Below are 25,504 nucleotides of genomic sequence, written 5' to 3'. Positions count from 1 at the left end.
TGAATTTTTCAGCAACTCACTAACAAAGAATATTTCAGTAACTCGCTAACAAAGAATATTTCAGTAACTAGCTAACAACGAATATTTCAGTAACTAGCTAACAGAGAAAATTCTAGGAACTCACAATGAATATTTCAGTAACTCACTAACAAAGAATATTTTAGTAACTGGCTAACAAAGAATATTTCAGTAACTCGCTAACAAAGAATATTTCAGTAACTCGCTAACAACTAATATTTCAGTAACTCACTAACAAAGAATATTTCAGTAACTCCCTAACAACAAATATTTCAGTAAATAGCTAAAAGAGAAAATTCTAGGAACTCACTAACAACGAATATTTCAGTAACTCACTAACAACAAATATTTCAGTAACTAGCTAAAAGAGAAAATTCTAGGAACTCACTAACAACGAATATTTCAGTAACTCACTAACAAAGAATATTTCAGTAACTCGCTAACAAAGAATATTTCAGTAACTAGCTAACAAAGAATATTTCAGTAACTCGCTAACAACGAATATTTCAGTAACTCACTAACAAAGAATATTTCAGTAACTCGCTGACAAAGAATATTTCAGTAACTCGCTGACAAAGAATATTTCAGTAACTCGCTAACAAAGAATATTTCAGTAACTCGCTGACAAAGAATATTTCAGTAACTCGCTAACAAAGAATATTTCAGTAACTAGCTAACAAAAAATATTTCAGTACCTCGCTAACAAAGAATATTTCAGTAACTCACTAACAAAGAATATTTCAGTAACTCACTAACAAAGAATAGTTCAGTAACTAGCTAACAATGAATATTTCAGTAACTAGCTAACAGAGAAAAGTCTAGGAACTCCCTAAAAAACAATATTTCAGTAACTCACTAACAAAGAATATTTCAGTAACTCGCTAACAAAGAATATTTCAGTAACTCGCTAACAAAGAATATTTCAGTAACTAGCTAACAATGAATATTTCAGTAACTCACTAACAAAGAATATTTCAGTAACTAGCTAACAGAGAAAATTCTAGGAACTCGCTAACAACAAATATTTCAGTAACTCACTAACAAAGAATATTTCAGTAACTAGCTAACAATGAATTTTTCAGCAACTCACTAACAAAGAATATTTCAGTAACTCACTAACAAAGAATATTTCAGTAACTAGCTAACAACTAATATTTCAGTAACTAGCTAACAGAGAAAATTCTAGGAACTCACAATGAATATTTCAGTAACTCACTAACAAAGAATATTTCAGTAACTAGCTAACAACTAATATTTCAGTAACTAGCTAACAGAGAAAATTCTAGGAACTCACAATGAATATTTCAGTAACTCACTAACAAAGAATATTTTAGTAACTCGCTAACAAAGAATATTTCAGTAACTCGCTAACAAAGAATATTTCAGTAACTCGCTAACAACTAATATTTCAGTAACTCACTAACAAAGAATATTTCAGTAACTCCCTAACAACGAATATTTCAGTAACTAGCTAAAAGAGAAAATTCTAGGAACTCACTAACAACGAATATTTCAGTAACTCACTAACAACGAATATTTTAGTAACTAGCTAACAGACAAAATTCTAGGAACTCGCTAACAAAGAATATTTCAGTAACTCGCTAACAAAGAATATTTCAGTAACTCGCTAACAACGAATATTTCAGTAACTCACTAACAAAGAATATTACAGTAACTCGCTAACAAAGAATATTTTAGTAACTAGCTAACAGAGAAAATTCTAGGAACTCACTAACAAAGAATATTTCAGTAACTCACTGACAAAGAATATTTCAGTAATTTGCTAACAAAGAATATTTCAGTAACTCGCTAACAAAAAAGATTTCAGTAACTCGCTAACAGAGAAAATTCTACGAACTCCCTAAAAAACTATATTTCTGTAACTTGCTAACAAAGAACATTTCAGTAACTCACTAACAACGAATATTTTAGTAACTAGCTAACAGAGAAAATTCTAGGAACTCGCTAACAAAGAATATTTCAGTAACTCGCTAACAAAGAATATTTCAGTAACTCGCTGACAACGAATATTTCAGTAATTTGCTAATAACGAATATTTCAGTAACTCGCTAACAAAAAAGATTTCAGTAACTCACTAACAGAGAAAATTCTACGAACTCCCTAAAAAACTATATTTCAGTAACTTGCTAACAAAGAATATTTCAGTAACTCGCTAACAAAGAATATTTCAGTAACTCACTAACAACGAATATTTTAGCAACTCGCTAACAGAGAAAATTCTACGAACTCCCTAAAAAACTATATTTCAGTAACTTGCTAACAAAGAATATTTCAGTAACTCGCCGACAAAGAATATTTCAGTAACTGGCTAACAAAGAATATTTCAGTAACTCGCTAACAACGAATATTTCAGTAACTCACTAACAAAGAATATTTCAGTAACTCGCTAACAAAAAAGATTTCAGTAACTCGCTAATAGAGAAAATTCTACGAACTCCCTAAAAAACTATATTTCAGTAACTCGCTAACAACGAATATTTCAGTAACTCACTAACAAAGAATATTTCAGTAACTCGCTAACAAAAAAGATTTCAGTAACTCGCTAACAGAGAAAATTCTACGAACTCCCTAAAAAACTATATTTCAGTAACTCGCTAACAAAGAATATTTCAGTAACTCGCTAACAAAGAATATTTTAGTGACTAGCTAACAGAGAAAATTCTAGTAACTCGCTAACAACGAATATTTCAGTAACTCGCTAACAACGAATATTTCAGTAACTCACTAACAAAGAATATTTCAGTACCTCGCTAACAAAGAATATTTCAGTAACTCGCTAACAAAGAATATTTCAGTAACTCGCTAACAGAGAATATTTTAGTAACTAGCTAACAGAGAAAATTCTAGGAACTCACTAACAAAGAATATTTCAGTAACTCACTGACAAAGAATATTTCAGTAACTCGCTAACAAAGAATATTTCAGTAACTCGCTAACAAAGAATATTTCAGTAACTAGCTAACAAAGAATATTTTAGTAACTAGCTAACAGAATATTTCAGTAACTCACTAACAAAGAATATTTCAGTAACTCACTAACAAAGAATATTTCAGTAACTAGCAAACAACGAATATTTCAGTAACTCGCTAACAAAGAATATTTCAGTAACTAGCTAACAAAGAATATTTCAGTAACTCACTAACAAAGAATATTTCAGTAACTCGCTAACAAAGAATATTTCAGTAACTCGCTGACAAAGAATATTTCAGTAACTCGCTAACAGAGAATATTTCAGTAACTCGCTAACAAAGAATATTTCAGTAACTAGCTAACAAAGAATATTTTAGTAACTAGCTAACAGAGAATATTTCAGTAACTCACTAACAAAGAATATTTCAGTAACTCACGAACAAAGAATATTTCAGTAACTAGCTAACAAAGAATATTTCAGTAACTCGCTAACAAAGAATATTTCAGTAACTCGCTAACAACTAATATTTCAGTAACTCACTAACAAAGAATATTTCAGTAACTCACTAACAGAATATTTCAGTAACTCACTAACAGAATATTTCAGTAACTAGCTAACAAAGAATATTTCAGTAACTCGCTAACAAAGAATATTTCAGTAACTCGCTAACAAAGAATATTTCAGTAACTCGCTAACAGAGAATATTTCAGTAACTCGCTGACAAAGAATATTTCAGTAACTCGCTAACAGAGAATATTTCAGTAACTCGCTAACAAAGAATATTTCAGTAACTAGCTAACAAAGAATATTTTAGTAACTAGCTAACAGAGAATATTTCAGTAACTCGCTAACAAAGAATATTTCAGTAACTCACTAACAAAGAATATTTCAGTAACTAGCAAACAACGAATATTTCAGTAACTCGCTAACAAAGAATATTTCAGTAACTAGCTAACAAAGAATATTTCAGTAACTCACTAACAAAGAATATTTCAGTAACTCGCTAACAAAGAATATTTCAGTAACTCGCTAACAAAGAATATTTCAGTAACTAGCTAACAAAGAATATTTCAGTAACTCGCTAACAAAGAATATATCAGTAACTCACTAACAAAGAATATTTCAGTAACTCGCTAACAAAGAATATTTCAGTAACTCGCTAACAACTAATATTTCAGTAACTCACTAACAAAGAATATTTCAGTAACTCGCTAACAAAGAATATTTCAGTAACTAGCTAACAAAGAATATTTCAGTAACTCGCTAACAAAGAATATTTCAGTAACTAGCTAACAAAGAATATTTCAGTAACTCGCTAACAAAGAATATTTCAGTAACTCGCTAACAACTAATATTTCAGTAACTCGCTAACAAAGAATATTTCAGTAACTCGCTGACAAAGAATATTTCAGTAACTTGCTAACAAAGAATATTTCAGTAACTCGCTAACAAAGAATATATCAGTAACTCACTAACAAAGAATATTTCAGTAACTCACTAACAAAGAATATTTCAGTAACTCGCTAACAACTAATATTTCAGTAACTCACTAACAAAGAATATTTCAGTAACTCGCTAACAAAGAATATTTCAGTAACTAGCTAACAAAGAATATTTCAGTAACTCGCTAACAAAGAATATTTCAGTAACTCGCTAACAACTCATATTTCAGTAACTCGCTAACAAAGAATATTTCAGTAACTCGCTGACAAAGAATATTTCAGTAACTTGCTAACAAAGAATATTTCAGTAACTAGCTAACAAAGAATATTTCAGTAACTCGCTAACAACTAATATTTCAGTAACTCGCTAACAAAGAATATTTCAGTAACTTGCTAACAAAGAATATTTCAGTAACTCGCTAACAAAGAATATTTCAGTAACTCGCTAACAAAGAATATTTCAGTAACTAGCTAACAAAGAATATTTCAGTAACTCGCTAACAACTAATATTTCAGTAACTCGCTAACAAAGAATATTTCAGTAACTTGCTAACAAAGAATATTTCAGTAACTCGCTAACAAAGAATATTTCAGTAACTAGCTAACAAAGAATATTTCAGTAACTAGCTAACAAAGAATATTTCAGTAACTTGCTAACAAAGAATATTTCAGTAACTCGCTAACAAAGAATATTTCAGTAACTCGCTAACAAAGAATATTTCAGTAACTCGCTAACAAAGAATATTTCAGTAACTCGCTAACAGAGAATATTTCAGTAACTCGCTAACAAAGAATATTTCAGTAACTCGCTAACAAAGAATATTTCAGTAACTCGCTAACAAAGAATATTTCAGTAACTCGCTAACAAAGAATATTTCAGTAACTCGCTAACAAAGAATATTTCAGTAACTAGCTAACAAAGAATATTTCAGTAACTCGCTAACAGAGAATATTTCAGTAACTCGCTAACAACGAATATTTCAGTAACTCACTAACAACGAATATTTCAGTAACTCACTAACAACGAATATTTCAGTAACTCACTAACAGAGAATATTTCAGTAACTCACTAACAAAGAATATTTCAGTAACTCACTAACAAAGAATATTTCAGTAACTCGCTAACAGAGAAATTATAGGAGAGATTTTGAAATTTGGCAGCATTCTGCTAACAAATACTCCAACAACCTGCAGAACTTAGTTTCACAGATAAACATCTCCACTGGTTCCCACGAGCTTTCATTCAATACTTGTATTGATTTTTTTTGTAGGAGTTTAATGTACGTTTTAAAATACCATGGTTTCAGAAGGTCAAAATCGTGGCCTGGTAAACGTGTAATCCAGCAGCCAGGAGACGGCAGAACCGATCAGTAACCACTCGGCCTGTGTGAGAGATTGGGGACAGTGCTAAAGGAGTGCGATTCTGAAGCTGGATGGAAAATTCAATACCCACCCTCCACGCCAGCCACTTGATCGAGAATTTTGCAGGGTAAGCAGGCCCGGAGCCTCCTCAGCCTTGATGGAGTGTTTTCTGAAGAGCAGAATAACTTTCTTATTACAGCAAAATGAACGTCTGGGCTTCTGTTGCCTTACCACAGCTTGTTGCTAACTGCTCACAGTGGCTCACAGCCTGACCGTGAGAAAGACTGGAACTCAGAAAAGACAGAGACGGGTCAGTCAGGACGTTCTCCAAATTTCTCTGTTTGCGTGGGCAAGCTGGCAGAACGTGGGGAAGCTGAGAGGTTACTTAAGACAGAACAGTGGCTAACCTAGCTACAGGCAAACCTTGCGCACTCCCCAGCAGATTTCATGTTCAAAGGCCTCTGCGGTTGTAAAGCAGAAAAAAATGGTTTCTAGTAGTTTCAGAGCCTCATGAGTTACGCTTAAAATGCAATCTGTTGCAACGCTGTTGCTGTGCTTTTTTCCTGTACGCTGGTTCCCTCATTACATCTCTAGCATATGATGCCACGCCATTTCACAGTCTGTTAGCGGCGCACATTTATTTTGCACAAGGTGTTTGGTGAATGTGTGTCTCTGGGTTCGCTCCACCGCCCCCCATCTGCAACTTACTGTGACAGATTCTGTAGGTTCTGATTTATGGAGCGACATATTAAAATGTCTATATGAGTTATTGTCACTCCTTATCTTGATTTTGCTAAAACGGCTGCCAACAGATGGTGCGGTTTAATTTCACTAGCGCTGTCAGAGGCTTCGGTACAAGAGTATAGAGCGATCTAGAACCTGGGGGATCTCTCTTCCTCTCTCCCAGGTGAAGAAGAGGGGAAATCCATTTTCATTAAACTTGCATGATCAGCCTTGAGAGCCTGTTAACATGACAGCATGAAAGCAAATAAGATGTAGGGTGCAGCACTTCTGTTTCTAATGGTAGTCACCCCACTTCACTACACACTGCTAATGGGGCTACGGCTGACCCTTTAAAGACTACAGACTTGCCCATTTTCCCCCTCTAAATCAGCCAAGTAGTCAATTAGCCAGGGCATGTTTGGTGTCTAAAGTTTGTTGCTGTAGTTATGCACTGGAGATACAAGGCTAAAGTAGCCAACAGACAGCTTCTATAAACCGCCTCAGGTGAAGCTCCGACTTTCAGCTTTCATTAGAGTATTGAATTAAATATCTTCACAGGAATTGCACCCATATTTCACAGGTTCAAAAGTAACCGGACAAACTAATAGAATTATAAATATAATTATGGTTCCATTGGCAGCCATATAGGCCCATGCTGTAATACTAACACCACCATGTTTGGCAGATCGAGCTGCATTTCATTTCATTTGAGTTCCAAGTAAGACGTTTCACCTGGAGCTCCTCCACAAGTCAGATTTCCTACTCAGAAGGTCGGGGGAGCATCAACAACCCCGAGTACAAAAACCAAGATGGCCGCACCGCACATCAACAGTAGTAAAAGCAGAAGTATTTGTGTCCCGTTAAATCCAACCTTGGACAGTGCTAACAATGCTAACCTGCCCATTCCCAGCTCCAACATCTGAATACGCAGAATACGGTATGCTTCAGATCTCCGACTCTTCCTTTCCTTTTCCATACTCAACCACACACAAACAGTCTGAACGTTGGTCTTCCTCAGAAAAGCTGCACGCAAATCTTCAAGCCTAACATTGCATTATGTGATGGAGTATGGGTATCCATGTGGGATTGTTACAGTGCACTACGTTTTCGGACACCCCTACAAAATGGTGGAACCCCTAAGTAGTGCGCTATATAGGGAATAGGGCCCAGTTTCAGGACACAGCTTATATAACTAGCCCTGCAGGATTGGTTCTGTAGTGAGTGGAGGAAAATGGGTCAATTTCAATTTAATTCTAGAACCAAGCTAATTCCATTCCATTGTAATAACAGCCTAGAACCACACTGATGGCACAAAAAGTTCATTGCATTGTGGGATTGTTACAGTGCACTGAAAAGTAGGCACTCCATTTTCGGACACCACTACAAAATGGTGGAACCCCAAACTAGTGCACTATATAGTGAATGGGGCCCAGTTTCGGACACAGCTAATTTAATTAGCCCTGCAGGATCAGTTCTGCAGTGAGTGGAAGTAAATGATCTGTTTTATTTCCATTCTAGAGCCAAGCTAATTCCATTAAATTTGTAATAACACACTAGAACCACACAGATGTGACAAAGAGATCCTACTACATCCTATTACATTCAATCCCTAATACGTAACATTCTAGAACCACACCAATTACATTCAATGTGTAATTCCATTCTAGAATCACGCTGATTGCATTCTATTTGTAATTGCATTCTAGAACCTCACTGATGTCACAAACGAGATCATATTACTTTACATCTGTAATTGCATTCTAGAACCTCACTGATGTCACAAATGAGATCATATTACTTCACATCTGTAATTGCATTCTAGAACCACACTGATGTCACAAACGAGATCATATTACATCACAATTGTAATTGCATTCTAGAACCACACTGATGTCACAAACGAGATCATATTACATCACAATTGTAATTGCATTCTAGAATCACACTGATGTCACAAACGAGATCATATTACATCACAATTGTAATTGCATTCTAGAACCTCACTGATGTCACAAACAAGATCATATTACATCACATTTGTAATTGCATTCTAGAACCACACTGATGTCACAAAAAGAGCATTTTATATTTTCTACAAGTTCATTGCATTGTGGGATTGTTACTCCTTTTTCAGACACCATTATAAAATGGTAGAACCCCAAACTAGTGCACTATATAGTGAATAGGGCCTAGTTTTAGATCACAGCTCATATAACTAGCCCTGCAGGATCGGTTCTGTAGTGAGTGGAGGAAAATGGGTCCCTTTAAACAGTGCTTCTAATCTCAGTCTGTTGTTCCAAGAATGAAAGATTCTGAAAAAAAAACCCAGAATGTAAACAATACAAACACAAAATCAATGGATCTCATCTTCAGATTCACACCTTCTCCTCCACAGATCAGATTTAATCCACAGCTGTAAACAGGCTGGAGAACAGCACCGTCTTTAGCCTTGGCTTTTAATCTTTAGTAAAGCTAAAGGCTGTTTCAGTCTGAGCTTATCAAAGCTAATCTTCCCTCGCTTATTCAAGGCCTTTCTGCTGCATCACTCTGAGTGAGCCGGCAGGAAAAGAGCGAGACCAGGAGCGCCAGAGAGAGGAAGAGAGAGAGAGAAAGAGCGAGAGAGAGCGAGACCAGGAGCGCCAGAGAGAGGGAGAGAGGGAGAGAAAGAGCGAGAGAGAGAGCGGGGAAGTCTATGTGACTGCATGGTCAACAGATCTTCATAATAGCGTCATTTTTCAAGACGCACATAACACATAGTCACAAAGCTGAGCATGTTTGAATCAATGAGGTGTTCAGGGCTTGCAATTGTTTCCTGAGCATGTTTTTAGAAGCATAATTGCATTCTGGAACTATGTTGATGTCACAAACAGATCTACTTACATTAGGTTTGTAATTGCATTCTAGAACCACGCTGATGTCACAAACAGATCTTATTACATTCGGTTTGTAATTACATTCTAGAACCATGCTGATGTCACAAACAGATCTACTTACATTAGGTTTGTAATTGCATTCTAGAACCACGCTGATGTCACAAAAAGATCTAATTACATCCGGTTTGTAATTGCATTCTAGAACCATGTTGATGTCACAAACAGATCTAATTACATTTGGTTTGTAATTGCATTCTAGAACCATGTTGATGTCACAAACAGATCTAATTACATTTGGTTTGTAATTGCATTCTAGAACCATGTTGATGTCACAAACAGATCTAATTACATTTGGTTTGTAATTGCATTCTAGAACCATGTTGATGTCACAAACAGATCTAATTACATTTGGTTTGTAATTGCATTCTAGAACCATGCTGATGTGAAAAACAGATCTAATTACATTTGGTTTGTAATTGCATTCTAGAACCATGTTGATGTCACAAACAGATCTAATTACATTTGGTTTGTAATTGCATTCTAGAACCATGTTGATGTCACAAACAGATCTAATTACATTTGGTTTGTAATTGCATTCTAGAACCATGTTGATGTCACAAAAAGATCTAATTACAATCGGTTTGTAATTGCATTCTAGAACCACGCTGATGTCACAAACAGATCTAATTACATTCGGTTTGTAATTGCATTCTAGAACCACGTTGATGTCACAAACAGATCTAATTACATTCAGTTTGTAATTGCATTCTAGAACCACGTTGATGGCGCAAACAGATCTTATTACATTCGGTTTGTAATTGCATTCTAGAACCATGTTGATGTCACAAACAGATCTAATTACATTCGGTTTGTAACTGCATACTAGAACCATGCAGATGTCACAAACAGATCTAATTACATTCGATTTGTAATTCCATTCTAGAACCACGCTGATGTCACAAACAGATCTAGTTACATTCGGTTTGTAATTGCATTCTAGAACCATGTTGATGTCACAAACATATCTAATTATATTCGGTTTGTAATTGCATTCTAGAACCACGCTCATATCAAAAACAGATCTAATTACATTTGGTTTGTAATTGCATTCTAGAACCACGTTGATGTCACAAACAGATCTAATTACATTCGGATTGTAATTGCATTCTAGAACCGTGCTGATGTCACAAACACATCTAATTACATTCGGTTTGTAATTGCATTCTAGAACCATGTTGATGTCACAAACATATCTAATTATATTCGGTTTGTAATGCATTCTAGAACCATGTTGATGTCACAAACATATCTAATTATATTCGGTTTGTAATGCATTCTAGAACCATGTTGATGTCACAAACAGATCTAATTACATTCGGTTTGTAATTGCATTCTAAAACCACGCTGATGTCACAAACAGATCTAGTTACATTCGGTTTGTAATTGCATTCTATAACCACGCTGATGTCACAAACAGATCTTATTACATTCGGTTTGTAATTGCATTCTAGAAAGATGCTGATGTCACAAACAGATCTAATTACATTCGGTTTGAAACTGCATTCTAGAACCACGCTGATGTCACAAACAGATCTAATTACATTCGGTTTGAAACTGCATTCTATAACCACGCTGATGTCACAAACAGATCTAATTACATTCGGTTTGTAATTGCATTCAAGAACAATACTGATGTCACAAACAGATCTTATTACATTTGGTTTGTAATTGCATTCTAGAACCACGCTGATGTCACAAACAGATCTAATTACATTCGGTTTGTAATTGCATTCTAGAACCACGCTAATGTCAAAAACAGATCTAATTATATTCGGTTTGTAATTGCATTCTAGAACCACGCTGATGTCAAAAACAGATCTAATTACATTCGGTTTGTAATTGCATTCTAGAACAGTACTGATGTCACAAACAGATCTTATTACATTCGGTTTGTAATTGCATTCTAGAATCACGCTGATGTCACAAACAGATCTTATTACATTCGGTTTGTAATTGCATTCTAGAACCACGCTGATGTCACAAACAGATCTAGTTACATTCGGTTTGTAATTGCATTCTAGAACTATGTTGATGTCACAAACAGATCTAATTACATTCGGTTTGTAATTGCATTCTAGAACCACGCTGATGTCACAAATAGATCTAATTACATTCGTTTTGTAATTGCATTCTAGAACCATGTTGATGTCACAAACAGATCTAATTAAATTCGGTTTGTAACTGCATTCTAGAACCATGCGGATGTCACAATCAGATCTTATTACATTCGGTTTGTAATTGCATTCTAGAACCACGCTGATCTCACAAACAGATCTAATTACATTCGGTTTGTAATTGCATTCTAGAACCGTGCTGATGTCACAAACAGATCGAATTACATTCGGTTTGTAATTGCATTCTAAAACCACGCTGATGTCACAAACAGATCTTATTACATTCGGTTTATAATTGCATTCTAGAAGCACGCTGATGTCAAAAACTAATCTAATTACATTCGGTTTGTAATTGCATTCTAGAACCATGTTGATGTCACAAACAGATCTAATTACATTCGGTTTGTAATTTCATTCTAGAACCATGTTGATGTCACAAACAGATCTAATTACATTTGGTTTGTAATTGCATTCTAGAACCATGTTGATGTCACAAAAAGATCTAATTACAATCGGTTTGTAATTGCATTCTAGAACCACGCTGATGTCACAAACAGATCTAGTTACATTCGGTTTGTAATTGCATTCTAGAACTATGTTGATGTCACAAACAGATCTAATTACATTCGGTTTGTAATTGCATTCTAGAACCACGCTGATGTCACAAATAGATCTAATTACATTCGTTTTGTAATTGCATTCTAGAACCATGTTGATGTCACAAACAGATCTAATTAAATTCGGTTTGTAACTGCATTCTAGAACCATGCGGATGTCACAATCAGATCTTATTACATTCGGTTTGTAATTGCATTCTAGAACCACGCTGATCTCACAAACAGATCTAATTACATTCGGTTTGTAATTGCATTCTAGAACCGTGCTGATGTCACAAACAGATCGAATTACATTCGGTTTGTAATTGCATTCTAAAACCACGCTGATGTCACAAACAGATCTTATTACATTCGGTTTGTAATTGCATTCTAGAAAGATGCTGATGTCACAAACAGATCTAATTACATTCGGTTTGAAACTGCATTCTAGAACCACGCTGATGTCACAAACAGATCTTATTACATTCGGTTTGTAATTGCATTCTAGAACCATGTTGATGTCACAAGCAGATCTAATTACATTCGGTTTGTAATTGCATTCTAGAACCACGCTGATGTCAAAAACAAATCTAATTACATTCAGTTTGTAATTGCATTCTAGAACCATGTTGATGTCACAAACAGATCTAATTATATTCGGTTTGTAATTGCATTCTAGAACCACACTGATATCAAAAACAGATCTAATTACATTCGGTTTGTAATTGCATTCTAGAACTATGTTGATGTCACAAACAGATCTAATTACATTCGGTTTGTAACTGCATTCTAGAACCACGTTGATGTCACAAACAGATCTAATTATATTCGGTTTGTAATTGCATTCTAGAACCACGTTGATGTCATAAGCAGATCTAATTACATTCAGTTTGTAATTGCATTCTAGAACTATGTTGATGTCACAAACAGATCTAGTTACATTCGGTTTGTAATTGCATTCTAGAACCACGTTAATGTCACAAACAGATCTAATTATATTCGGTTTGTAATTGCATTCTAGAACCACGTTGATGTCATAAGCAGATCTAATTACATTCAGTTTGTAATTGCATTCTAGAACTATGTTGATGTCACAAACAGATCTAATTACATTCGGTTTGTAACTGCATTCTAGAATCACGCGGATGTAACGAACAGATCTAATTATATTCAGTTTGTAATTGCATTCTAGAAAGATGCTGATGTCACAAACAGATCTAATTACATTCGGTTTGTAATTGCATTCTAGAACCATGTTGATGTCACAAACATATCTTATTATATTCGGTTTGTAATGCATTCTAGAACCATGTTGATGTCACAAACAGATCTAATTAAATTCGGTTTGTAATTGCATTCTAAAACCATGTTGATGTCACAATGAGATCTAATTATATTCGGTTTCTAATTGCATTCTAGAACCATGTTGATGTCACAAACAGATCTAATTACATTCGGTTTGTAACTGCATTCTAGAACCACGTTGATGTCACAAGCAGATCTAATTACATTCAGTTTGTAAGTGGATTCTAGAACTATGTTGATGTCACAAACAGATCTAATTACATTCGGTTTGTAATTGCATTCTAGAACCACGCTGATGTCACAAACAGATCTAATTACATTCGGTTTGTAATTGCATTCTAGAACAATACTGATGTCACAAACAGATCTTATTACATTCGCTATGTGATTGCATTCTAGAACCACACTGATGTCACAAAAAGATCTTATTACATTCGGTTTGTAATTGCATTCTAGAACCACGCTGATGTCCCAAAAGATCTTATTACATTCGGTTTGTAATTGCATTCTAGAACCACGCTAATGTCAAAAACAGATCTAATTACATTCGGTTTGTAATTGCATTCTAGTACAGTACTGATGTCACAAACAGATCTTATTACATTCGGTTTGTAATTGCATTCTAGAACCACGCTGATGTCCCAAAAGATCTTATTACATTCGGTTTGTAATTGCATTCTAGAACCACGTTGATGTCAAAAACAAATCTAATTACATTCGGTTTGTAATTGCATTCTAGAACCATGTTGATGTCACAAGCAGATCTAATTACATTCGGTTTGTAATTGCATTCTAGAACCACGCTGATGTCAAAAACAAATCTAATTACATTCAGTTTGTAATTGCATTCTAGAACCATGTTGATGTCACAAACAGATCTAATTACATTCGGTTTGTAATTGCATTCTAGAACCACACTGATATCAAAAACAGATCTAATTACATTCGGTTTGTAATTGCATTCTAGAACCACGCTGATGTCACAAACAGATCTAATTACATTCGGTTTGTAACTGCATTCTAGAACCATGTTGATGTCACAAACAGATCTAGTTACATTCGGTTTGTAATTGCATTCTAGAACCACGTTAATGTCACAAACAGATCTAATCATATTCGGTTTGTAATTGCATTCTAGAACCACGTTGATGTCATAAGCAGATCTAATTACATTCAGTTTGTAATTGCATTCTAGAACTATGTTGATCTCACAAACAGATCTAATTACATTCGGTTTGTAACTGCATTCTAGAATCACGCGGATGTAACGAACAGATCTAATTATATTCAGTTTGTAATTGCATTCTAGAAAGATGCTGATGTCACAAACAGATCTAATTACATTCGGTTTGTAATTGCATTCTAGAACCATGTTGATGTCACAAACATATCTTATTATATTCGGTTTGTAATGCATTCTAGAACCATGTTGATGTCACAAACAGATCTAATTAAATTCGGTTTGTAATTGCATTCTAAAACCATGTTGATGTCACAATGAGATCTAATTATATTCGGTTTCTAATTGCATTCTAGAACCATGTTGATGTCACAAACAGATCTAATTACATTCGGTTTGTAACTGCATTCTAGAACCACGTTGATGTCACAAGCAGATCTAATTACATTCAGTTTGTAAGTGGATTCTAGAACTATGTTGATGTCACAAACAGATCTAATTACATTCGGTTTGTAACTGCATTCTAGAATCACGCGGATGTCACAAACAGATCTAATTATATTCAGTTTGTAATTGCATTCTAGAAAGATGCTGATGTCACAAACAGATCTAATTACATTTGGTTTGTAATTGTATTCTAGAACCATGTTGATGTCACAAACATATCTTATTATATTCGGTTTGTAATGCATTCTAGAACCATGTTGATGTCACAAACAGATCTAATTAAATTCGGTTTGTAATTGCATTCTAAAACCATGTTGATGTCACAATGAGATCTAATTATATTCGGTTTCTAATTGCATTCTAGAACCATGTTGATGTCACAAACAGATCTAATTACATTCGGTTTGTAACTGCATTCTAGAACCACGTTGATGTCACAAGCAGATCTAATTACATTCAGTTTGTAAGTGGATTCTAGAACTATGTTGATGTCACAAACAGATCTAATTACATTCGGTTTGTAACTGCATTCTAGAATCACGCGGATGTCACAAACAGATCTAATTATATTCAGTTTGTAATTGCATTCTAGAACCACGCTGATGTCAAAAACATATCTAATTACATTCGGTTTGTAATTGCATTCTAGAACCATGTTGATGTCACAAACAGATCTAATTACATTGGTTTGTAACTGCATTCTAGAACCACGCTGATGTCACAAACAGATCTTATTACATTCGGTTTGTAATTGCATTCTAGAACCACGCTGATGTCACAAACAGATCTAATTACATTGGTTTGTAACTGCATTCTAGAACCACGTTGATGTCACAAATAGATCTAGTTACATTCAGTTTGTAATTGCATTCTAGAACCATGCTGATGTCACAAAGAGATCTAACTATATTCAGTTTCTAATTACATTCTAGAACTATGTTGATGTCACAAACAGATCTAATTACATCCCATTTGTAACTGCATTCCAGAACCACGTCAATTACATTAAATTTGTAATACACTAAAACCACACAGATGTGAGGTGTGATTCTAGAACCATGCTGACTGCCTTTCGTTTGTACCCCCTTTCTATAGAGACAGTGATGTTACAGAGAGACTATATTACATCACATTAGTAATTTCACTCTAGACCCTTACTGATGTCAAAAGGAGACACTTTTACATTACATTTGTAGTTCCATTCTAGAACCTCACAAAGCTCACAAAGAGACCATATTGGATTCCATTAGTAATTCCATTCTAGAACCTCACTGATTTCACAGTGTTCTGATAACATTCCAGTTGTAATTCCATTATAAAATCATGCTGATTGCATTTTATTTGTAGTTCCATACTAGAACCTCACTGAGGTCACAATAGACCATATGACATTCAATTTGTAATTCCATTCTAGAACCTCACTGAGGTCACAATAGAAACTATTCTAGAACCATGCAGATATTACAAGGAAATCTAACTACATTCCATTTCAAACAACATTCCAGAACCGCACAGAGAATTTCAGATCTGCACGATTGAAATAAACAGATTTTGGGTTCAGGGCAGGTTAACCAGGCCTGCACAACAGATCCAGGTGCTGCTTCACAGAAGATGCTTTTAGCAAATGGAACCAAAAAAAATTAAAAGGGGGGAAAAAGCTCCCTCCATCATTTGCAGTGATAACCCCATGATGCTAGCGCAAACAAGATCATTCCGCCAGACAAAAAGCTGCTGCTTCCACCACATTTGCTGATGGTGTGACATTTTCAGCTCGGCGGGTGTTTTCTCCCCCCCAGCCCATTTCCTTTTTTGTCGTACTGCCAAATCGATAGACGCCCTGAGAGAGAAGGCTAAAGAGTGGGAGACGATGATTAACCTCGGTTGTTATCTCTCAAGGAACAACCGAGGACGTAAACAGACGGGCCGGTGGTCGCGCACCTATTGACTGCCGCCCTCGAAAACAAATGACTTGCGCTGAGCTGGATGAGTAATGTTGGAGTTGAGAGCATGCAGGAACGCTGGCTTCTCACGGACGCAGGCAGAGATACAGTCATGAGCATAAACACCTTCTTTGCCAGGAGGATTCGTTTTTCCAGTGGAAAGCACATCAGGAAGACATTGCCTTCCATTAGGGCTCGAGGTGAAGCCTGAGTGCCTTGCTCTAAGGCACAACAGCTGACATACATTGGCAATTCCCATCATTATCCAACCGGGTCAACCCTCCTGACACTTTACCCACTACCACTGACATACCTACCAGGTAACCTGACTTTCCATACTGGCACAACGAACACAGTGTTCGAACGCAGCTGTGTTGAGAATTAGGGCTGTAAGAAAATTCGGACATATTGAAAAATCACAATATTTTGTGTTACAATACTGCATCGATTCTCAGCAGGACAAAACAGCCCGGCACTGGCGTCTGCAGGCTGGTGCTTTGGAGCCGGATATGTGGCGATTCCCTCTAGGCGCGTTGGTTGCCCGATGTTGTAGCTTCAGCAGCAGTTCAAATAATGAGCGGCTTGACTGCATACATGTTGTAGGGGCTGTGTGCTAGTCTGCCCTCATTGGTGAGGGGGGCATTGCGTGCGATTTGGACGTCCAAATTGGGGTAAAAATGGTGAAAAATCTGATAAAATAAAAAAAAAGACTATTATGCTGCGGTAGCGATGCTGGGCGAGGCTGGGAAAGGCTGGTGCTGTTGATTATGCAGTGGTAGCGATGCTCTGCGAGGCCGGTGTGCAAGCAATAGCAAGGATTTCGCTGTGATAGCAATGCTAATGCTGAGTTTGCTAGCGGTAGCACAATAGCATTGTTGGCAGTCACCACAGTAGCAATAGGAAATAATATAATACTAAAGACCTAAAGTACCAGTTAAGACCGTATTCATGCGCCCTCAGGTTTTTAGTGGCACAAAGTAATACTGCAACCACATATCCGGAGGGTGGTGACGGACGCGCAGGTAGGTGTTGCCTGGAGACTGACTGAAGGGTTCTTAAGTGAAAGGGTAAAAAGGGGTTGATTACAGTGAGATTAAAAGTATTAACCGTGCTGATGTTGGATTTCTTAAATCGATCTGTCAAGTAAACGACATTGGGGGGAAGTGGGTTCGTTACATGGGCTCGGCAAGCTGCCACTGTTGTGCCCTTGAGCAAGGCCCTTCACCCTTACTGCTCCCTGGGTGCTGCAGCAATGGCTGCCCACCGCTCTGGGCATGTGTGCTCACACTCACTGTGTGTGTTTGGTCACTAGTGTGTGTGTGTGTGTGTGTTCACTGCACAGATGGGTTAAAAAGCAGAAGCAAAATTCCATCTGTGTCCAACACTAATGGTAAATATGGTTGTCTTGTCTTATCAAATATGCAGCGTCGCAAAAGGACCAATTTGTCGCTGTCGCGACATGCTAACATTAATTCCCGTAAATGTAGCTAGTGAACTACATTTCCCACAATGCTGTGTCGCCAATCACTTCAACATGCAGTTTTCCAACTGGAGTTTCAACTGGAGCGGTCTTTTACTAGCATGGTTACGTTTCAGGAATGATACCAGGTTGGCCAAGTTACCACAGAGAGGGAAAAACAGGTCGGACAGTTTTACATTGGCAGTTTTACATTGTATCTCCATTTTTGCCGTCTTTCACTTTTTGACACAATGTTAATCCGGCAGTTATTTATATTGTATGAAACTGTTATGATGAATGAACCAATAGAAATGCTCCAAAATGACCTGGAATAACCTTTTTTACTACTGACAGGTTTTTCCCTTCTTCTGTAAAGTTTCCATTTGGATTTTAGTCTTTAGGCCTTCTCTGAAGACCTATATGGTCACATTAATTTTATTTGAACGGGCAGGTCAAAACTTATAAGTTGACCACAGCTGGGCCTGATTCAAAGATACTGCCATTCACCAACAGCACAGAGCAAGTGTATGTAGGTCTCATGCTAATTTTGTACTTCACAGGGGGTTCCCAGAATGTTTAGTATCGGAAGTCTGCAGCATTAGTAAAACAGCATGTTCTTAATGAGCCAGGCTCAGTTAAATCCCTCGATCAAAGGCGTTCTATGGCACATTACCCAGAATGCACCCGATTTCACTTCACCTGAGTGACTCCTACCCGGCATGCGCGGCTGCCCTCATCATTCAAACCTCAAGCAGGCGAAATAGGCGTCTGAAGCAGCATGCGGTGCTCTCTGTCTCAGGGTGTTAATTCCGAGCAGCAAAAACACACAATTCATCATCCCGGGAGAGCAAGAGTGGACGCCCTTGCTGCTCAGAGGGCAGCCCACACGATGAAGTCTGCCAGACTGATGGGGGCTGACAGTCTATCATTACCAAAGCCCACTGACTAGGAAAGCAACACTCGTCTGAAACATCTACTGAAGAAGGAACCGATAGGGCGCTGCAACGTTGCTCAGGAGAGCACCACACTGAGATTTATGGCCACAAAGAGCTTCAAGGGATTCAGTGATAAGGTATACTTATATAACTCAATATTTAAAGGAGTAGTTTGGTGAAAACTCAAGTGAGCAGGATTGATCGCTAAACAGGTGATCAGTCGATCAGTCAAGAGATGTTTGATATCTGACATTGGCTTTTAAGTTTAGAACGAGAGATGCTAGGCTAATGTTGCTAATAAACACTGGATGCTGACTGTCACCAATCTTATCTCTGTTAAGAGATATCAAAAATGGTTGTCTTTCAGCCTTCTCAAAACGCAATTCTACATCTGATATGATTTAGGACACGGTGTGGCTTACTTTAGTCTAGAAACACTAAAATATGCATTACCACAGAGCTAAAACACTGCAGCAGTCAATTGCAATTTTACTGTATGTTTAAATAAATGTTTTTACTTGTTTACTTAGCTTTTTAAATATCTTTAAGCAAAAAAGCAAACATTTGGAAATATCAGAGATCATCAAATCATCAGGATCAATTACTTCTAAAGGACATAAAATCGAGCAACTTGTAAACAAGGCCTGGTTACATTTGTGGCTACAAGTACAGGCACGTTTTTCAGTGTTTTATTTACACAAAAAAAACACAAAATTGGTGACAGTCCAAGTCCAGTGTTTGTTAGCAATGCTAACCTAGCATCTCCCGAACTAAAGAAGGACACATCAGTCACCAAACAAACCTTGGCCAAGTCATTGATCAACCATGTTTATCTGATATTTTGTCAAACTACTTCTTTAACAGACTCAGAACTGGTGTGATATCAAAAGTATTAAAGCCATATAGTGAAAAACGGACACTAGGCTCACCAGGTACTCACAGTAGCAGCACAGTGCTGGTTTCTATATGTAAAGCTGTCGTAGAAAGTCAGCGTCCGTCAGTCGTCACGCTACTAAACGCTGCTGGCATTTAGACAGATAAAGCAGATTCGAGGCCACATATTGGGATCAGATGATTTCCGCACACTGACACATGTCCAGCCGTTTTCCAGTCTGGAGCTGGCCCAGATTCCCACACATGCCAACATGCATGAAGCGATTTCCGCACATTATCATGCGCCAAGCTGGGGTCAAAACCCACGAGAGAGAAGAGCAAATTAGCTGATCTGCACATTCTGTTGTAGCTGCTGACTGTTAGAGATATGCTTATCTCCATCAAGATGGAAGGGGAATTCCAACAGGCACTGAACTCCTCAGAAGTCTGGTTCCATTCACCAGAACTGTGAACAATTCTGACTCTAGTTTCTCTAGAATGGAGCGTTTTACCTGGCACCAAGATGAAAGCAGCATGGGGCCTCCATGACTGTCAGTGAGCCTTAGGTGCTGGTTCACCAAAACACTTTTGGTAGGTGCTGACCACTGTATACTGGGACCCACATGATCTGTCTGATGTTTTGGAGACATTCTGATGTTTTGGAGACGTTCTGTCATCTAGAACGTCACAGTTTGGTTCTTGTCAAAGTGTCTTAGATTCTTATGCTTGCCCATTTAGCCTGCTTTTAACGCATCATCACCCTCAAGAACTGACTGTTCACTTACTGCCTAACATATCCACCTCGCTCCAGAGCTGCATAACACTACGTAACACTGAGTCTTATTAGTGTAAAATCCTGTAGTTTTACTCTATTCCCTTAGTCCACATGCTTCTTCATCTTTGCTACATCTTCCGTATCTCTCAGCTTGTCAACAAATGCATGTGAACAGCTATCCATGAGGGGGCACTCAAAGCCTAATTTGTATTTATTGCAGTGGAATAAAAGTGTGAGTAAACTCCCCACCTGTAGGAGGAGCAAAATTCTCCTCACAAAATTCTCACATAAAGCTTCTTTAAGTTACTTGAACACTTACTGCCTAACATATCCACCCATTGACAGATGCCACTGTAGATGAAAATGATCAATGTTTTTCACTTAACATAAGTGGTACTAATGTTATGGCTAATCAGTCTGTGTGTGAGTATGTATGGGAAATATGGGAGTTCTTATAATCTACAGTATACTACAGTATAATATAACACCTCTATATCCTCTACATCCTATATGGAATTTGCAGCTTTTGGATGTTGTACACATATGAAGTATATTACAATGACCTATATGTATATGCACACACTCCGACAATCTTTTCCCACTGGCAGCTCCTAAGGCCACCTGGGTCCCAGTGTAAGGCCCCTTCTGTCATATGGCTCTAGATAACATTACAGAAAGCTCACAGCTGACCTAAAATCTACACCCATTCTAGGAGACTGCATGCCTTCGAGGTGTTAAAGCATGGCAGAGTGAATTGTGCACGGCTGTGAAGGCGGCGGTGTTCACAGACGATGCCCGATCACTTCCCTTTCATCATGTAAAATTTAAGGCCTCTAGTTAACTGAGGTTTTGTGCAAGCCATGTTATAGTAATGTACTGTGGCTGCTCTGCCATCACACTGCTACTGTAAAATCAGCTGCTGCATATTTTATGATCATAAAAATGCAATATAATTATTTGCATTTACTGCTATCGTATCAAGCTTACAAGTAGCTTACAAGCACAAAACGTCCACTACGCTGTGAAAAATGACTACATTTGTTACATGTGAAAGATTTGAACAATTATTGGGTTCATATTTTAGTTAGTTTAACTAGACCAGCCAGTAGGTCAGTGGCTGACAGACACTTAAAGCAACACTATGTAATATTTTTACCTTTAAACAGCAGCCTCAGGATCATGTTGGTGCTCCTCTCCGGGCCAGACCACTGCTATGAAACGCTCACATTAGTCACATTAGTGTAAAATCCTGTAGTTTTACTCTTAATTCTCATATAATGCTGCTTTAAGTTCCTTGAACATATAAATGTCTTCCCTTCTGTTCTATAAACATTATCGGATGTTCCGTAAAAAAATTTTGGTTCGAACACGCAATATCAGTGATGTAAAGCACCAAGCACTATTCGAGTGCTAACAGCGCCCCCTTTTGGAAACGGGTCAGAGCTATTTTGGCACCATGAGGGAGATCTGCACAATATTAGGTATCATGGCGGCCCTAGAAAACATACACATATGTATAAACATACAGGCAAACTAACACAAACAACTAAATATTTACATAAACATGAATGGATTAACTAAAAGATAAACATACAAATAAATCAATAAACAAACAAATGAACAAATGAGTCAATAAATAAAGGAAGAAGTATGAGAAAATCAATCTTGGAGTCAAAGGGCACAAATCAGGCACAAGTTCCCCCATTAACCTCTGTAATCCCTGCATTCATGTGATCAGTAATGGACTGGATGATGATTGATGATGATGATGATGCCCCCCCGGAGCCCCGGCCTCCTGCTGAACAAGTCCAGGTGTGATCTGTTACATAAAGGCTTTGTTATACTAAAGTACTGATTCCCTAGAGAGTGTGTGTACAGTACAGTGTATTCACTTTATTTATACAGTAACGTCCTAATGTACACAGTGCTGTCTAATTACTGCATGCACAGCATAGTGGTATTACTGTATGTACAGTGGAGTGTTAATAATGTACAGTGCAGTGTCATTATTGTACAGTGTAGTGTAAGTACTGTATGTAGTGTGGTGTTATTAATGTACAGCGGATTGTTAATGTACAGTAAAGTGTTATTACTGTATGTATGGTGCAGTGTGATTACTTTATGTACAGTGTAGTTATTAATGTACAGTGCAGTGTCATTGTTGTATGTACAGTGTAGTGTTATTACTGTACAGCGTAGTGTTATTGCTGTTTGTACAGTGTGGTGTTATTAATGTACAGTGGAGTGTCAATGTACAGTGTAGCGTTATTGCTGTTTGTACAGTGAAGTTATTACTATATGTATAGTGTAGTGTTATTACTGTATGTACAGTGTAGTGGTATCAATGTATGTACAGTATAGTGTTATTAATGTACAGTGCTGTGTTATTACTGTTTGTACAGTGAAGTTATTACTATATGTACAGTCCACTGTAATTAATGTACAGTGTAGTGTTATTACTGTGTGTATGGTGTGGTGTTATTACTGTACAGTGTAGTGTTATTACTGTAAGTAAAGTGCTGTGTTATTACTGTATGTACAGTGCAGTGTAATTAATGTACAGTGTAGTGTTATTACTGTTTGTATGGTGTGGTGTTATTACTGTACAGTGTAGTGTTATTACTGTAAGTACAGTGTTGTGTTATTACTGTATGTACAGTGCAGTGTAATTAATGTACAGTGTAGTGTTATTACTGTTTGTATGGTGTGGTATTATTGCTGTACAGCATAGTGTTATTGCTGTTTGTACAGTGTGGTGTTATTAATGTACAGTGGAGTGTCAATGTACAGTGGAGTGTTATTACTGTTTGTACAGTGAAGTTATTACTATATGTATAGTGTAGTGTTATTACTGTTTGTACAGTGAAGTTATTACTATATGTATAGTGTAGTGGTATTAATGTATGTACAGTGTAGTGTTGTTAATGTACAGTGCTGTTATTACTGTTTGTACAGTGAAGTTATTACTATATGTACAGTGGAGTGTAATTAATGTACAGTGGAGTGTTATCACTGTATGTACAGTGTAGTGTTATTACTGTTTGCACAGTGTAGTGTTATTACTGCATGTATACACAGTGTAGTGTAGGAATCATTTTAATTGGTGTGGAATCTTATATAATATTATAACATTAGAATACCCCCCCCCCCCCAAAAAATAAAAAAATCATAAAAGCAGTGGTCAGTGAGAGTGTCTACCTGTAAAACTATATACCATTACATTTATATAACTTACACTCAGATACATGTTTATTTTTCCACTTCTGTCACCAAACACAGTCACTCCTGTCCGAGTTCAGTGATATCTGTAACATCAGCAGTATCTGCACGGCTCTATGGTATGGACTGATTCCCGTGCGCTGGCACGCGCGCACCGCAGCCAATGCAGCACGAGCTTCACCAAAAGCAACCTATTTCTAGTGTCCACGACATCTGTGAAGCGTTTCCTCACCACCAGCGGGGCTAGTGCCAGGCTTTAACGTCTTCGCTTTCAACAAGTCTCTCTTTTCGAGTCCTCGCTCCACCGTAATGCTGCAGCACTTCCAGTCTGGCGCCCTCGAGCCCAGTTTGGAGGCAGTTCCAGTCCAAACCAGCGAATTTGCACCATTCACCTGATCCCCCTGCTCGCGCGGAGCTGGTGCGCTATTGTGGTGGATTATATAAGTTTTGTGAAGCACGACTGCGGTCTGCAGGTCCTGGCTGCATCACTAACAAGTGCTCCAGTGGCTTCACAAGAACGGGTTCCTCTATGGTGAGGGTTCTAAAGGTGAGGGTTCTAGAGCTAAGTGAAAAGTGAGAGTACGACTTGCAGTAACATCCCGCAGTGGCACTAATGGACCCAGACGTGTTGCCGCTGCAAGTTTGCAAAGTGTGCATCGACTGAATGCATGCAGTAAAACACCTGCAGTTAAACTAACGCTCGTGCACTTTTCTTTCCCCAGCAAAGATGCTCTAAAACAGCACTGCATCTCTCTTTGATCTTCCACTCGCGCAAACTTACTTTTGCAGTCGTCTGCTGAGTGTTGAGTCTTCACTTTCCCTCCAAAGCCCCCCAGAGCTCCGGCGCAGAAGGGTGGGATCAGCGCGGTTGTGGTGCGGCTCGCGGAGTTTAGACGGGAAATCTCAGTGCAGATGCGCAGCCTAATCCCTCTGTTGCTCTCCCATCTGTAGTGAGGGAGGGGAGAGAGATGCTCCGGCTACTTTTTTAGTCATGAAACACAGTCCGCGAGGCTGCGCAGAAGCACGCGCTTCTGCTTACACAGCTCCGCCTCCCCCCTACTCAAGGATCACGCTGCGCTCTGATTGGCGCGCGCGAGTTAATTCACACCGGAGAGTGTAAGCCCATCAGTCTTCTAGGTCTCAGTTCAAATCGCAGCACAGAAGTAATGCCATTCTTGGTACTGGTACACTAGTTAATTCATACTGGATAAACCAGATCAAAATACTAGTACACTAGTTAATTCATACTGG

The 25,504-nt window shown here is 37.5% G+C and overlaps 1 protein-coding gene across 1 annotated transcript in view; it reads right to left on the bottom strand.

Moving 5' to 3' along the window:
• Nucleotides 1–25,256, bottom strand: part of camkvb (CaM kinase-like vesicle-associated b) — an 87,307-nt gene extending 62,051 nt beyond the window's left edge. The window contains exon 1 of the mRNA XM_072666313.1: nucleotides 25,035–25,256. The gene's annotated coding sequence lies outside the window, so the exon portion shown is untranslated. The remainder of the gene's footprint in view (nucleotides 1–25,034) is intronic.
• Between the last annotated feature and the right edge of the window lie 248 nt (nucleotides 25,257–25,504).

Source organism: Salminus brasiliensis, chromosome 21 (assembly GCF_030463535.1).
Source record: "Salminus brasiliensis chromosome 21, fSalBra1.hap2, whole genome shotgun sequence".
NCBI lineage: Eukaryota > Metazoa > Chordata > Actinopteri > Characiformes > Bryconidae > Salminus > Salminus brasiliensis.
Note: the sequence above shows the minus strand (reverse complement) of the source record. Positions and strands in the feature narration are given on the sequence as shown.